Source organism: Mobula hypostoma, chromosome 13 (genome assembly GCF_963921235.1).
Source record: "Mobula hypostoma chromosome 13, sMobHyp1.1, whole genome shotgun sequence".
Taxonomy (NCBI): domain Eukaryota; kingdom Metazoa; phylum Chordata; class Chondrichthyes; order Myliobatiformes; family Myliobatidae; genus Mobula; species Mobula hypostoma.
In genome coordinates, this window is record NC_086109.1 from 90334610 (window position 1) to 90350352 (window position 15743).

Below are 15743 nucleotides of genomic sequence, written 5' to 3' on the forward strand. Positions count from 1 at the left end.
TGGAGGTGGAGAAGGTGTTCCCATTCTGTGGGAGTCTAGTACCAGAGGGCACAGCCCCAGAACAGAGATGAGGAGCAATTTCTTTAGCCAGTAGATGGTGAATCTGTAGAATTCATTGCCACAGATGGCTGTGGAGGCGAAGTCATTGGGTACGTGTAAAGCAGAGGTTGATTAGTAAGGACGTCAAAGATTATGGGAAGAAGGCAGTAGAATGGGGTTAACAGGGATAGTAAATCAGTCAAGATGGAATGGTAGAGCAGACTCAATGGGCTGAATAGCCTAATTCTGCTCCTACATCTTATGGTCTTATGGAATAAGAATAGTTGGATGATGGAGTAAAGATGAAAATATATTGCAGTACTAAATGCTTCTAAGGAATTACATAGTATAATAGGAATTTGATTATGATTTGACTCTCTTGTGAGGAATTAGGTCAAATGTTTTGTGTGTGTTGCTTAGGTCAAACATTGATTTTTTTTTCTGCTCAACGATATGAGAAACATTAGCACTTAGAAACAGAACATTTTTTGACACAGTCTGTTGAAGTATGTAGCAGCATTAGTTATTTCCAGAGCAGGTGTCAAGTGGTGAAACTATTTCTTCTTAAAGGCTGGGAATGTGAAATTGAAAGGAATGGAAATCCTCAGAGCAACAAAACCCTCAACATTTGAAAAGGGGAATGCCAGCTAATGATACAGGGAGCACAAAGTCAGCAGGTTGAGATGAAAGAAGAAGATCAAAATAAAAGTTATCCTTCCAAACATAAATGCACACAAAACAGTAGAGGAACTCAGCAGGTCAGTCAGTATCTATGGTGGGAAATGACATTTCATCAGAATTGGAAAGGAAACGGGGTGAAAACAGAACAAGAAGGTGGGGGGGTGTGGAAGGGGAAGGGGTCCAAGCTGTCAGGTGATAGATGAGACCAGGTGAGGTAGGTGGGTGGGGAATGGCAGCAAATGGTATTAGAAGCTAGGAGGAGATATGTGGAAGAGGCAAAGGGCTGAAGAAGAAGGAATCTGATAGGAGAGGACAGTAATATGGATTTCTCTAATATCTAATAAGCATTCCCCTGTTTTCCTTTTCCACACTCACCCTCCCTCTTTTTATTTCATCTCGGTGGCCCCCTCACCCTTCTCTTCCACCTTCCCCGGCCTCAGGACCTGCCCTCCTTCTATTCCCTCCCCCCTTCCCTGACCGTCCTCCCCTATCCAATTCCACTTTCTTCAGCCCTTTGCCTCTTCCACCTATCACCCCCCTTTCCCTTTCCAATCATTCCCTTTCATCTCTTCTTCTCCGACACTCCCCTCCCACCTCAGCTCATCCAGCATCTGCCAGTTTATGTTCTTCCCCCTCCCCCTACCTTTCTATTCTCGCTTCTTCCCACTCCCTTTCCAATCCTGACAAAGGGTCTTGGCCAAAATCCTCGACAGTTTGTTTCCCTCCATAGGTGCTGCCTGACCTGCTGACTTCCTCCAGCATATGGTGGGCATTGCTCAAGACTTCCAGCATCTGCAGAATTGCTTGAGTCTTCATATCAAAGGTAAATACTGGCCCTGTGGCTCAAAAGGTTGGGGGTGGAGGGAGAAAATAAATGCAGCAGTAATAGGGGATTCCATAGTTAAAGGAGCAAACAGGAGATTCTGCGGATGTGAAAGAGACGCCTGGATGATATATCACCTCCCAGCTGCCAAGGTCAGGGATGTCTTGGAACAGGGCCACAGCATTCTAAAGAGGAATGGTGACCAGCTGAAAGCCAAGGTACATATTGGTACCAAGGGCGTAGGCTGGAAAAGGGATGAGGTCCTGAAGAGAGAATATAGGGAGTTAGGCAGAAAACTGAACAGCAGGACTTCCACAGTAGTAATCTCTGGATTGCTACTTGTACCACATGCCAGTGAGGGTAAGAATAGAAAAATTTGGCAGATGTTTGGTATGTCAGAGTAGGGTTTTAGATTTATGGATCATTGGGATCACTTCTGAAGAAGGTATGACTGTACAAAAAGGATAGGTTACGCCAGAACCCGAAGGGGACTAATATCCTTGTGGGGACGTTTGCTAGAGCTGTTGGGGAGGGTTTAAATGAATTTGGTAGAAGGATGGGAACTGGAGTGATAGTGTTGAGGATAGGGCCGTTGGTATACAACTAGACGCAGTGAGACTGTGAGAAAGGACAGGAAGAAGATCGGGCAACTTTACCGTCAGTGGGATGAGTTAAAGTGTAAAGGGATCAAAATCAAAAGGGTGGTGAGTACAGGACTGAAGATGTTATATTTGAATATACACAGTAGCGTATCCAGAGTAAGGCCGATGTTTTTGTAGCGCAGTTTGAGATTGGCAAGGATGTTGTGAGCATCATTGTACTGTAGCTGAAAGAAGACCGTAGTTGAGAGCTTAACATCCAAGGATACACATTGTATCGAAAGGACAGACAGGTAGGCAGATTGCAAAGGGTGGCTCTGCTGGTAAAAAATGAAATCAAATAATTAGAAAAGGTGATATAGGAAGATGTAGAATCCTTGCGGGTAGAGTTAAGAAACTGCAAGGGTATAAAAACCCTGATGGGAGTTAAATACAGTCCTCTGAACAGTAGGACTAAAAAGTACAACAAGAGATAGAAAAGGCATGTAAAGGATAATGTTTTATAGTCATGTGGGATTTGAATGTGCAAGTAGATTAGGAAAATCAAATTGGTGCTGGATCCCAAGAGATGGAATTTATAGAAGGCCTACAAGATAACTTTTTAGAACAGCTTGTAGTTGAGCCCACTAGCAGAAAGGCAATTTTGAATTGGGTGTTGTGTAATGCACCAGATTTGATTAGGGAGGTTAAGGTAAAGGAACCCTTAGGAGACAGTAATCATAATATGATAGAGTTCACCCTGCACGTTGAGAGGGAGAAGCTAAAGTCAGTTGTATCAGTATTACAGTAGATTAAAAGGAATTACAGAGGAATGAGAGAAAAGGTGACCAAAGCTGATTGGAAGGGGACACTGGCAGGAATGATGGCAGAGTAGCAATGGTTGGAGTTTCTGAGAGTAATTCTGAAGGCATAGGATAGAATAGATACATCGCAAAGATGAAGAAGTATTCAAATGTGAGGATGACGCAACTGTGGCTAGCAAGGAAAGTCCAAGACAGCATATGAGCAAATCTCTGGGAAGTTAGAAGATCGGGAAATGTTTAAAAACCAACAGAAGACAACTAAAAAGCCATAAGGAGAGAAAAGATGAAATATGAAGATAAGCTAGCTAATAATATAAAAGAGGATACCAGACTTTTTTTCAGATATTAAAGAGTAAAAGAGAGGTGAGAGTGGATATCAGACCATTGGAAAATGACTCTGGAGTGGTTGTAGTGGGAGACAAAGAAATGACAGACAAACTTAAGTATTTTACATCAGTCTTCACTGTGGAAGACACTTACAGTATGTTAGAAATTCGAGAGTGTCAGAGGATAGAAGTGAGTATGGTTGCTATTGCTAAGGAAAAGGAGCTCGAGAACTAAAAAGGTCTCAAGAAAGGTAAGTCATCTAAGCGAGATGGACTGCACTCCAAGGTTCTGAAAAAGTTAGCTGAAGAGATTGTGGAGTCATTAGTAATGATCTTTCAAGAGTCACCAGATTCTGGAATGGTTCTGGAAGACCGGAAAATTGCAACTGTCACTCCACTGTTTAAGAAAGGAAATTACAGGCCAGTAAGCCTGACTTCTGTGGATGGGAAGATGTTGGAGTCCATTATTAAGGATGAGGTTTCAGGGTACTTGGAGATTCATGATAAAACAGGCCAAAGTCAGCATAGTTTTCTGAAAGAGAAACCTTGCTTGACAAATCTGTTCAAAGTCTTTGACGAAACAACAGGTAGGATAGACAAAGGAGAGTCAGTGGAACCACAAACAAGAGAAAATCTGCAGATGCTGGAAATCCGAGCAACACACACAAAATGCTGGAGGAACTCATCAGGCCAGGTAGCATCTATGGAAAAGAGGGCAGTCGACGTCTGGGGCCAAAACCCTTTGGTAGGACTGGAGAAAAAAAAGCTGAGGAGTAGATTTGAAAGGTGGGGGAGGGGAGAGAGAAACGCCCCAGGCGATGGATGAAACTTGGAGGGGGAGGGATGAAGCAAAGAGCTAGGAAGTTGATTGTTGAAAGAGACAGAAGGCCATGGAAGAAAGAAAAAAGGGGAGGGGGAGGAGCACCAGAGGGAGGCGATGAGTGGGCAAGGAGATAACATGAGAGAGGGACAAGGAGATAGGAAATGGTGAAGGCAGAGGCGGGGGAGGCATTATTGGTAAGTTTGAGAAATCGAAGTTCATGCCATCAGGTTGGAGGCTTTTTCACTACTCCTCAGCTTTTTTTTCTCCAGTCCTGCCAAAGGATTTCAGCCCGCAACATCGATTGTACTTTTTTCCATAGATGCTGCCTGGCCTGCTGAGTTCCTCCAGCATTTTGTGAGAGTCAGTGGATGTTGCTTACTTGGATTCTCAAAAGGCCTTTGACACAGTGCTGCACATGAGGCTGCTTAACAAGATAAGAGCCCATGATATTACAGGAAAGAGGCTATCTTGGAGAGCAGATTGGCTGACTGGCAAGAGGGAATAGAGGGGAGCTATTTCTGGTTGACTGCCGGTGATGAGTGGTGCGCCGTGGAGGTTGGTGTTGGGGCTGCTTCTTTTCATGTTATAGGTCAACAGTTTGGATGGTGGAATTGTTTGCGCATGGTACGAAGATAGATGAGTGGCAGGTAGTGTTGAGGAAGTAGCTAATCTGCAGAAGGATTTAGACAGATTGGGAAAATGGGCAAAGAAGTGGCAGATGGAATATAATGTAGAGTATTGTATGGTCATGCACTTTGGCAGAAGGATTAAGTGTGTAGACTATTATCTAAGGGGGGGGAGAAAATTCAAAAATCAGAGGTGCAGAGCGACTTTGGAGTCCTCGTGTAGGATTCCCCAAAAGTTAACTTGCATGTTGAGTCAGTGGCAAGGAAGCCAAATGCAATGTTGGCATTCATTTCAAGAGAACTAGCATATAAAAGCAAGGATGTAATGCTGAGACTTTATAAGGTGCGGGTTATGACTGTACTTGGAGTATTGTGAGTAGTTTTGGACACCCCTTATCTATTGGAGAGGAGTTCGCGAGAATGATTCCAGGAGTGAAAATGTTAATGCGTGAGGAGCATTTGATGGCTCTAGGTCTGTACCTGCTGGAGTTTAAAAGAATGAAGGGTGACCTCATTGAAACCTATGAAATATTGAAAGACCTAAATGGTGTGGATGTGGAAAGGATGTTTCCTAAAATGGGGGAGTCCAGGACCGGAGGGCACGGCCTCAGAATAGAGGGACATTCATTTAGAACAGAAATGAGGGGGGAATTTCTTTAGCCAGCAGGTGAAGAATCTGTGGAATTCATTGCCATGGACAGCTGTGAAGGCCAAGTCATTGAGTATATTTAAAGCGGAGGTTGATAGTTTCTTGATTAGTCAGGGCATCAAAGGTTATGGGGAGGTCGTAGGAGAATGAAGTTGAGAGGGATAATAAATTATCTATGATGGAGTCAATGGGCTGCATGGCCTAATTCTGCTCCTATGTCTTATGGTCTTATGGTAAATATGGCTTTATAACTGATGGTATTTGAGAAATATCCATAGCAAGTCCAGGCTGCTGTCAAACTTATCCACAAGATGACTCATACTATAAATGTGGCACATACTTAAGAGCTTACACATGATTAAAACCCTTGGAAGAGTTAAAATAGAGATTAAATCTTTATCTTATTAACCATTGCATGGAAAAATCTCAGATAAATGGCCAAGAGTTTCCTTATCATACGACACTACACATAACAATGACAAGGTGAGGTTGGGAAATTGGTTATGAATATCTGATCCTCAGATTGAGATAAACTGTCAGCAAAACAGCAGGGATATCACCTCTCAAATGACTAACAGGTTTGTTTGTTTGCCGCTGTTTCTGCATAGTTGGTGCACTGACCACATCAAAGAATATGATCAGTAATTCCCGCATGATCAGCCAGAATTTGCAGAGAGGGAAACGAGGTTAACAAATCACATCAATAATCTTTTATCAGTTCGAATGAAATATCATTAACCACAAATGTTATCCCTCTTCCTCTCAGCACAGGTTCTGCCTGACCTGTTAAATATTTCCAGTGTTGTTTTTTTTATTTCTGATTACCAGCGTTTTCAGGTTTTTATATTTTAATGACAGAATCGGGCTTTGCTGTGGTGTTGTTTTTTGTGCCGGGGGGGGGGTGTGGTTGATATTTTTCTTTTGAATGGCTTCCATGGTTTTCTTTGTTCATGTCTGTCTGGAGAAGAGGAATCTCAGAATTGTATACTGCATACATACTTTGATAATAAATGTACCAGTAACCTTGAACCTTGAACCTTACTGCAGTTCCCCTCTGCCCTCTAAGAGTTCACTGCCTGAAACATAGACACCAGGATAAGGGTGTAAGGCTATCTAATGTTTGCAAAATGCTTCCCAACACTGATTTGAATTCAGATTCCTTTACTTGTCAAATGCACATTGAAAATGTACATTGCTTGCATTAACAACCGACACACATAAGGATGTGCAGGGGACAGCCTACATATTCTTGCATCAGCATAGCATGTCTACAATTCTCGGCAGAAACGCACAAAACAACAAAACAGCAAGCAAAACAAACTGTGTTCCTCCCTCCTACCCATGCACATACAAGGTCAGACCTCCATCTACTGGCCTCCACTCTCCAGGCTTCAGTCATCAGTCTTCGATTTCCGGACTACTGATTGAACTTAGGGCTTCAGTATCGAACCCTTTACTAACCGATGACAGGACCCCAAACTCCAGTCTCAAACTTTGGGAATGCTGACCAACTTGCCCTCTTGCCTCCTGCTTTCGTGGACATCCAATCCCAAGACACACAGACTAGGACAGCCAAATATCCAAGAAAGGAAGGTAAGATTGAAATTGGTAAATTGGTGAATTGGGTTTATTATCGTCACATGCACCAAGTTACTGTGAAAAACTTTGCTTTAAAGGCTATCCGTACTGATTATTTCATCACATCAGTACATCAGGGTAATACAAGGGAAAAGGAATTATAGAATGCAGAATGAAGAGTTACAGTTACAGATAAAGTGCAATACACACAGACAATAATGTGCAAGACCTTAACAAGGTAGGTTGCAAGGTCGGGAGTCCATTTTATCATACAAAAATCATTGACATACAATAATGTTATAACAACGTGGTAAAAACTGTCCGTGATCCTACTGGTACGAGCTTTCAGGCTTTTGTATCTTCTGCCCGATGGGAGGAGAGATAAGAGAGAACGTCTGGGGTGAGAGAGGTCTTTGATTACGTTACAAATTTGAGAAAGTCTGCAGATGCTGGAAATGCCAAGTAACATTCACAAAATGCTGGAGGAACCCAGCAGGCCAGGCAGCATCTATGGAAAAGAGTTAACAATCAATATTTCAGGCTGAGACCCTTCATCGGGACTGGAAAGGAAGGGAGAAGGAGTCAGACTGAGAAGTGGGAGGGGTAGGGGAGGGAGGAAGAAGTGCGAGGTGGTAGGTGATAGGTGAAACCAGGAGAGGGGGAGGGGTGAAGTAAGGAGCTGGGAGGTTGATAGGTGAAAGAGTTAAAGGGCTGGAGAAGGGGGAATCTGATAGGAGAGGACAGAAGACCATGGAAGAAAAGGAAGAGGGAGGCAATGAGCAGGTAAGAGGAGAAGCTGTAAGAGGGAAACAGGAATAGGAAATGGTGAAGCAGAGAAGGGCGGTAAGTACCAGAAGTTCAAGAGATTAATGTTCATGCCATTAGGTTGCTTTACCGAGGCAGTGAAAAGTCAGGGTCACAGAGTTATAGAGCACTACTGCACAGAAACAGGGCCTTTGACCCATCTAGCCTGCGCCATTATTCTGCCTAGTCCTATCAACCAGCACCTGGACCACAGCCCTCCATACCCCTCTCTTCTATGTACTTATGCAAATTCCTCTTCAATGGCACAATTGAACCTTCATTCACCATTTCCGCCACCAGCTTGTTCCACAGCCTCACCAACCTCTTAGTGAAGAATTTCCCCCCATGTTCCCCATGAATATTTCATCTGTTGACATGTGTAGGCAGAGTCCATGGAAGGGAGGAAATTTAGAAACACGTAAGCATAATGTCTATCTCTGCAATACAGGGTCCTGAAATAGAATATTGCTCTGTGCTCTCTTGGAGCAAAAATATTCATGCTTCAACTTAATGGGCAATAAAAAATTTATTAGATAACCCTCCTCCTCATTCAAACAAAAATAAATCAACAGGAGTGCAAGTTGTTAACAGTTTGACAAAGAAATAAAACTCTAGATTGCCACAATTGCAACTTAATCAATGATTTCATGATTTTGTTTTAATCAGGTTATTGGAACATCATTAAAGACAAAGTTGATAAGGTCAGAAGTGTTGCCAGTCTTGCTGCATTCTGGTTATCCTCTCCCTTCCCTTCTCCTCAGATGCCCATCACCTCCCTCTGGTTCCCCTCCTCTTTCCCTTTCTTCAATGGTCTACTTTCCTCTCCTATCTGAATCCTTCTTCTTCAGCCCATTACTTCTTCCTCCTCCCTCCCCTTTATTTCCCCTCCCCCCACCAACCCACATTCCCCCTCACTTGGTTTCACCTGTCACCTTCCATCTTGTACTGTTTCCCCTCTCCCCACTTATTTCTGACTTCATCCCCATTCCTTTCCAGGCCTGACAAAGGATCGTGCCTGAAATGTTGACTGTTTATGTCCCTGTTTATGCCACTTTGCTGCCGTGCCACCCCAATTCCAGCAAGTGCTGATTCACTCTCAACCCTGCTAGTGTCCTCTTCCAATCAACTTTGGTCAGCTCTTCTCTCATGCTTCCGTAATTCCTGCTGCCTGACCTGCTGAGCTCCTCCAGCACCTTGTTTACGTTGCTCTGGATTTCCTGCATCAGCAGGGTCATCTGTCTTAGCGTCATCAGTGAAAGAATGCAGGAAAGATTTATCAAGGTAACACACACAAAATGTTGGAGGAACTCAGTAGATCAGGCAGCATCTATGGTGAGGAATAAACAGTCAATGAATCGGGCCAAAACGAAGGGTCTCGGCTCAAACAGTGATTATTTATTCCCCCCGCCCCCCCCCATAGATGCTGCCTGACTTACTGAGTTCCTCCAGAGTGTCTTGCTACTGGTGACAACTAACCTGTTATTGTGATTGAACTATGTATTTCACAAAATTCTGAAATTTGAAATAACTTTCTTAACATTACGTTTAGAGCTTTCACGTTAACTGCGAGAGTGGAATTTTGTATCAAGAACGCACTGTACCTTGCTTTGTGCCCTCTCCCTGGAAACATTGCTTTGACCTTCATACAAGTGACCCTGATCAAGGAGTATCGATGTTTGATGAAGAGAGAGAATGCACTCATCCTATCTCTTGCAATATCGACGCATACATATAAATCAGTGCAACGTTCATGGTAGGGCAGGAACCCTGGTGGCTCCAGTCATTAAAGTTGAATCCCAATGCCAAAACAATGGGGGACAGACAGAAAAGTGACAGGAACAGTAAGTTGTTTGAATGCTACGTTGTTGTCGGATCATGGTAACACTTGTGGGCTGCCCCCAGCACATCCTTGGACTGTGTTGGTCATTGATGCTGTCACATACCCCATGACCAGTTAAAGATCCAGCAGAAATGGAAAACACTTTGGAGTCTGGTATTGCTATTAACTAATGGTATTTATTAGTAACTATTCAATACAGTAATATAAAATCAGATATATCAAACAGGTTAGCAATGATTATATATAAGTAAGTGTGGAAATATATGAAAACCAAGCTTCTTCAAGTCTAGGGGTAAATAGATATAGTCTCACGATGATCAGTAAAGTTCAGTTCAGTTCGTGGTATTGAGTTGAGTAGTGATAGAGAGAGAGAGAGGGAGAGATTTGAGTCTTCAGGTGAGCTGACGCTGTCGATCTTCCCGTTGTCCTCCGAAATCCTTTAGAAGTCACCGACTGTGACCACAACAAAGGGGACCGTTCTTCTGTGGTGGAATTATCAACCCAGGCGAGGATCAGACACACGAATAACTCCCCACCGATCATTCCCTTTTCACACTGCGAGAGCCACTGATCGATCCTCCAAAACCCACTTTTTCTGTAGGCACAACAAAGCTCATTCAGTGTCCAAAACCATGTGTCTGTAGGTCTAACAACTGATCTTCTATTTATTTCACCGTACCGAATACTAGCTGTCCATCAAGCAGCTCCTCCCCTCTCTCTCTGTAAGAACTTGGAAGCTGCCAGTATCCTTGTAGAAAATATAAACAAACTCTGAGCAGTCTTTGCCTCCCTCTCTCTTTCTCGCTTTTTAACAAGGTGTCTGCGTTGAACAACTCTCTCTTTTCAAAAGCACAGTTCATGGGGGTAATTCAGAACCCCGTCATAATGCAAACAGCACACTTCACTCTGTGTTTCAAATTTTCAACATACGTATGACAAATAAAGTTCAAGTTCAGATTTATTGTCATCTGACTATACGTATATACAACCAAGCAAAACAATGCTCCTCCAAGCCATGGTGCATCAGTAAAACACAGCAATTAAAACAAAATATTACCACAAGTAAGTTTAGAATACATAATCCAAAGGGCATGTAGTGCTCAGCACAGGTAGATAGTAAACAGTAAATAGCTCACTGCCCTAGGGACGAAGCCTCGGTGGTGGCAGGGTACTCATTAGTACACAGCCTAATCTCCACTAAGTACCTCGACAACTGCTCAATAAAGGGAGCAATATTACACTGTGCTATGTATGCATCAGTAGGCTTCAGGGCAAATCCTAAAAGTCAGTAGCAGCAAAAAAGAGAGTGCAAGCAAAAAAATAAATAATAAAAGCATAAGACACAGGAGCAGAATCAGGCCATTCAGCCCATTAAGTCTGCTTCACCATTCCATATGGCTCATTTGTTTCTATCCCTCTCAACCCCATTCTCTTGCCTTCTTCCCATAATCTTTGAGTCCCTTCCTAAACAGGAACTTATCAACCTCCAATTTTAAATACACCCAATCAGGGTGCCAGTGACCTGGGTTCAATTCCACTGTTGTCTGTAAGTGTACATTCTCCCCATGATGGTGTGGGTTTCCTCTGGGTGCTCTGGTTTCCTCCTACATTCCAAAGGCATGGGGTTAGTGGGTTAATTGGTCATATGGGTGTAAATGGACGGCACAGACTCGTTGGACCAGAAGGGCCTGTACTGTGCTATATCTCTAAATAAATAAAAAATCGATGTAGAAGTGGTATAAGGCACTGGTGAGGCTAAGTTTGGAGTATTGTGTGGAGTTCTGGTCACCTACCCGTAGGAAAGATTTCAATAAGATTTACAGGGATGTTGCTGGGACTTGAGGACCTGAAGTTATGGGGAAAGGTTGGAAAGTTTAGAACTTTATTCCCTGGAGTGTAGGAGAAAGAGGGGAGATTTGTTAGAAGTATACAGAAGTATGAGGGGTATAGATAAGATTAATGTAAGCAGGCTTTTTCCACTGAGATCATAGTTTAAGAGTGAAAGGTGAAATATTTATGGGAACTTCTTCACCTAGAGGGTGTGCGAGTGTACAACGACGTGGGTCCGAATGCAACATTGAAGAGAGGTTTAGATAAGTACATAGATGGGGCGTGGAGGGCTATGGTCCTGTTGTGGGTTGATGGGACGAGGCAGAATAACGGTTGGGCATCGACCAGATGGGCCGAAGATTCTGCTTCTGTGCTGTAGTGCTCTTTGACACAATGACAGCTAAAGGCAAGGCAACAAGTTCAGAAACCTCAGCTGGAACCACAACGCACCCAGGCTGATACTTTGCAGAAAATCCAAGTCACTTAGCTGCAAACACGTTGGATGGAGAGCGATAGCTGAGTGCTGTGGGCATGTTGTGACATGTGTTGACCTCCTGCCAATGTAAGAATGACCCCTGAATGAAAATGATGAGGTATGTGTTGAGCTGCAGCCAAAAAAAATGAGTAATGGTTTGAACTGGGGAGAAAACTATAATGGGAATATGTGGAGGAGGCAGAGAAATGAAGCAAACAGGTGTCAAAAAGAAAGTAGGCACAATTGACGGAGGAATGCCCAAATTTAAGGAGATGAACAGGCTTCCAAGCTAAACTATGTCAAGAGATTATTTCCTTTTTCTGTCTAAGCATATGCTGGGAGCAGGCCATGCGTGCTTCCAGTGCCAAGATAGCATGCTCATAACTTTGCTAACCCATTGTGTTTGGAGTGTAGAAAGAAACTGGAGCACCTGGAGGAAACACACGTAGTCAAGGGGAGAATGTACAAAACTGCTTGCAGATGGAGGTGGGAATTGAACACGTTAATGCTGGATAGCTACATAGATTGCTGCTGTTGTCCAACCGAAGACCCTTTAATGTTGTCCTGATTTAAGCCAAGCAGAGACCTCAATTTGCAATGATGATAGATGAATATCCCACAGGCTTTTAATATCAAGGTTCAACCATAAAAACCGGCATTATTCAGTCTCCCACAGGGAAGAACCAAGTGCAGTAACACAGAGCAAATGCCTCCAGGATTTGTTCGAGAATGGAGAGGGATTAAATGGTCAGAAACCCCAGCTGGAGTAGAAGTGGAGATGTACTTAAGTGATAATGAGAAAACATACAGTAGTAAAACCTGTCTTCAGATGCTGTACGATTATAGTGGATTAAGCGATGAACATAGTTTATCTAATATTCGATTAAAAGACAATTGGATAGAGATTAACACACAGGCATGTGACACAGTGTATTCTTTGAGGTCAAATGTAAGAGGAAACTGCTGGAAAAACTTAGTAGGTCAGGGAGCATCTGTGGTTCTAATTTTAAAGCTATGTCATCGGTGACCTTCCACAGGTCACCTTTGACCTGCTTAATATCTACAACATTATCTGTTCTTCGAACATACAATACTGTGTGAAGGCCTGAAGCAGATACTTGTCGATGTGAAGCGGAGAGCAAGTTTATAAACTTGGCGGGAACAAAGGATGTTGGGAATGGCAATGGTGAAGCACCGTGGGAGGGGTGTGGGGCCAGTGGAAGAGAAGGAGTGCCAGGGGCAGGGGTGGCACAGGTTCTGAGACACCAAGCAAGGTCACTTGACCCAAACAATTGGCTTATTGATCATTACAGACTGTCTCTGGTACATCCTGTTCCCTTTTCCTTTTTTTCCAACTATGATTCCCCTCTCCGGCCCCCATAATAGAGGCCCGTATCAGAACCGGGTTTATCGCCAAGACGAGAAAATCTGCAGATGCTGGAAGTCCAAACAACACACACAAAAATGCTGGAGGAACTCAGCAGGTCATGCAGCATCAATGGAAAAGAGTAAACATCGATCATTTGAGTTCCTGTTGAGTTCCTCCAGCATTTTGTGTGCGTTGTCGTGTTTATCATCACTCACATATATCATGAAATTTGTATATTTTTGTGGCGGCGGTACAGTTTCTATTATGCTTATTGGATTTATTGAGTATGCCCGCAAGGAAATGAACCTCAGGATTGTATATGGTGACATATGTGAATTTTGATAATAAGTTTAAATTGAAATTAGAACTTGAAGTTTGAACCAGTGCTGACTAGAGGACAGCACCTTGGAACATTAACTCAGATTTTATTTCTCTTCAGAGATACTGATGAATAATTTCAGCATTCTCTTTTATTTCAGAATTCTGGCAGCTGCAATATTTTATATCTCACAGCACCAGGGTTGCTCAATCTCCCTTTCCCCTGTCCTTGTTCACTTCTTTCTACTCATATCCCCTTCATGCATCAGAACAAAGATGTCCTGGCCTGGGATAGGAATACTGTGTATGTGGGTGGGAGGATGGGAGGAAGAAACGGGGCCTGTTTTGCTGTTGTTGTTTTGTTGCTTATTGTGTTCTGCGCTGCGCTGTACTGCCGAGCATTGTGGGCATACTATGTTGGCCCCGGAATGTGTGGCAACACTTGAGGGCTACTCCTATTACACCCTTGGGTGTGTTGGTGGTTAAAGCAAATGATGCATTTTGCTCAACACGCATCAAAGTTGCTGGTGAACGCAGCAGGCCAGGCAGCATCTCTAGGAAGAGGTACAGTCGACGTTTCGGGCCGAGACCGTTCGTCAGGACGAACTGAAGGAAGAGCTAGTAAGAGATTTGAAAGTGGGAGGGGGAGGGAGAGATCCAAAATGATAGGAGAAGACAGGAGGGGGAGGGATGGAGCCAAGAACTGGACAGGTGATTGGCAAAGGGGATATGAGAGGATCATGGGACAGGAGGATGGGCAAAGGGTATAGTGAGAGGGACAGAGGGAGAAAAAGGAGAGAGGGAAAAAGAATGTGTGTATATAAATAAATAAATACTGGACGGGGCACGAGGGGGAGGTGGGGCATAAGTGGAAGTTTGAGAAGTCAGTGTTCATGCCATCAGGTTGGAGGCTACCCAGATGGAATATCAGGTGTTGTTCCTCCAACCTGAGTATGGCTACATCTTGACAGTAGAGGAGGCCGTGGATAGACATGTCAGAATGGGAATGGGACATGGAATTAGAATGTGTGGCCACTGGGAGATCCTGCTTTCTCTGACGGACAGAGCATAGGTGTTCAGCGTTTCACTATATGTTTCACTGCACATTTGATAAATAAGTCTGAACCCTGAATGCAGATCAGCTCCACAGTTAACAAACCTTCACTAGCCTCTGTCCGCCTGAACCAACGCTGGCTGTGACATTTAGGCTTTCCTGGTCGCCGCCCTACCACAAATATTTTGTTTGCTCCCTCCATCCCTCTCCCTTCCCTGCAACTTAAAACGACCTTGATCTCTAACTTTTCCTAATTCTGGCGAAGGTTATCAAAATGAAATTTAATTTGTCCGTACCTCTCTCCACAGATGCTGCCTGACCGGCCGAGTGTTTCCAGCATTGTCTGATTTAATTCACATTTCCACTGGCTGCGGTTGGAACACAAAACAGTACAGCACAGGGTCAGGCCATTCTGCCCACGATATCTCTGCTGGACATGATGCCAAATTAAACCAATCCCATCTGCCTGCACATGATTCCACCTGGACGTGTAACAGCTTGGTACAGCGACTGCTCTGCACGTGACCACATGGAACTACAGAGTGTGTGGATGCAGCTCAGCACATCATAGGAACTAGTCTCCCCTCTAAGGACTACACCTCTCACTGCCTCAGTAGCACAAACAACATCATCAAAGACCTCAGCTACCTAAATATTCTCTCTTCTCCCCTCTCCAACCAAACAGGAGACACTAAAGCCAGAAAGCATGTACCACCAGGTTCAATGAGAGCTTCCATTCCACTGTTATCAGACTTTGGAATGACTTCTTGTAAATTAGGTGGACTCTTGACTTCACAATCCACCTCATGATGATCCCGCACTGCACTCCTTTGGCAGTTTTTACATTTCATTCTGCATTGTCATTGTTTTCCCTTGTTCTACCTCAATGCACTGTGTAATGATTTGATCTGTATGAACAGTATGCAGGACAGGCTTTTCACTGTACCTTGGTACATGAGAATAATAAACCAAGTCTAACCTATATCCCTCCGTTCCCTGAATGATCATGTGTCTCAAGAAGTACACAGACTTATATATACACACACACACACACACACACACACACACACACACACACACACACACACACAACACACACACACACT

At 43.6% G+C, this 15743-nt stretch overlaps 1 long non-coding RNA gene across 2 annotated transcripts; it reads left to right on the forward strand.

Annotated features, from left to right (window-relative positions):
• The first annotated feature begins 6774 nt into the window (after positions 1 to 6774).
• Positions 6775 to 15604, forward strand: LOC134356007 (uncharacterized). 2 transcript variants are annotated; one of them, XR_010020256.1, is made up of 3 exons: positions 6775 to 6962; positions 8418 to 8452; positions 14946 to 15604. It is a non-coding gene; the product is annotated as an uncharacterized LOC134356007 (long non-coding RNA). The 2 variants fall into 2 exon arrangements; XR_010020257.1 differs by lacking the exon at positions 6775 to 6962 and adding an exon at positions 7080 to 7185.
• Positions 15605 to 15743: the final 139 nt, after the last annotated feature.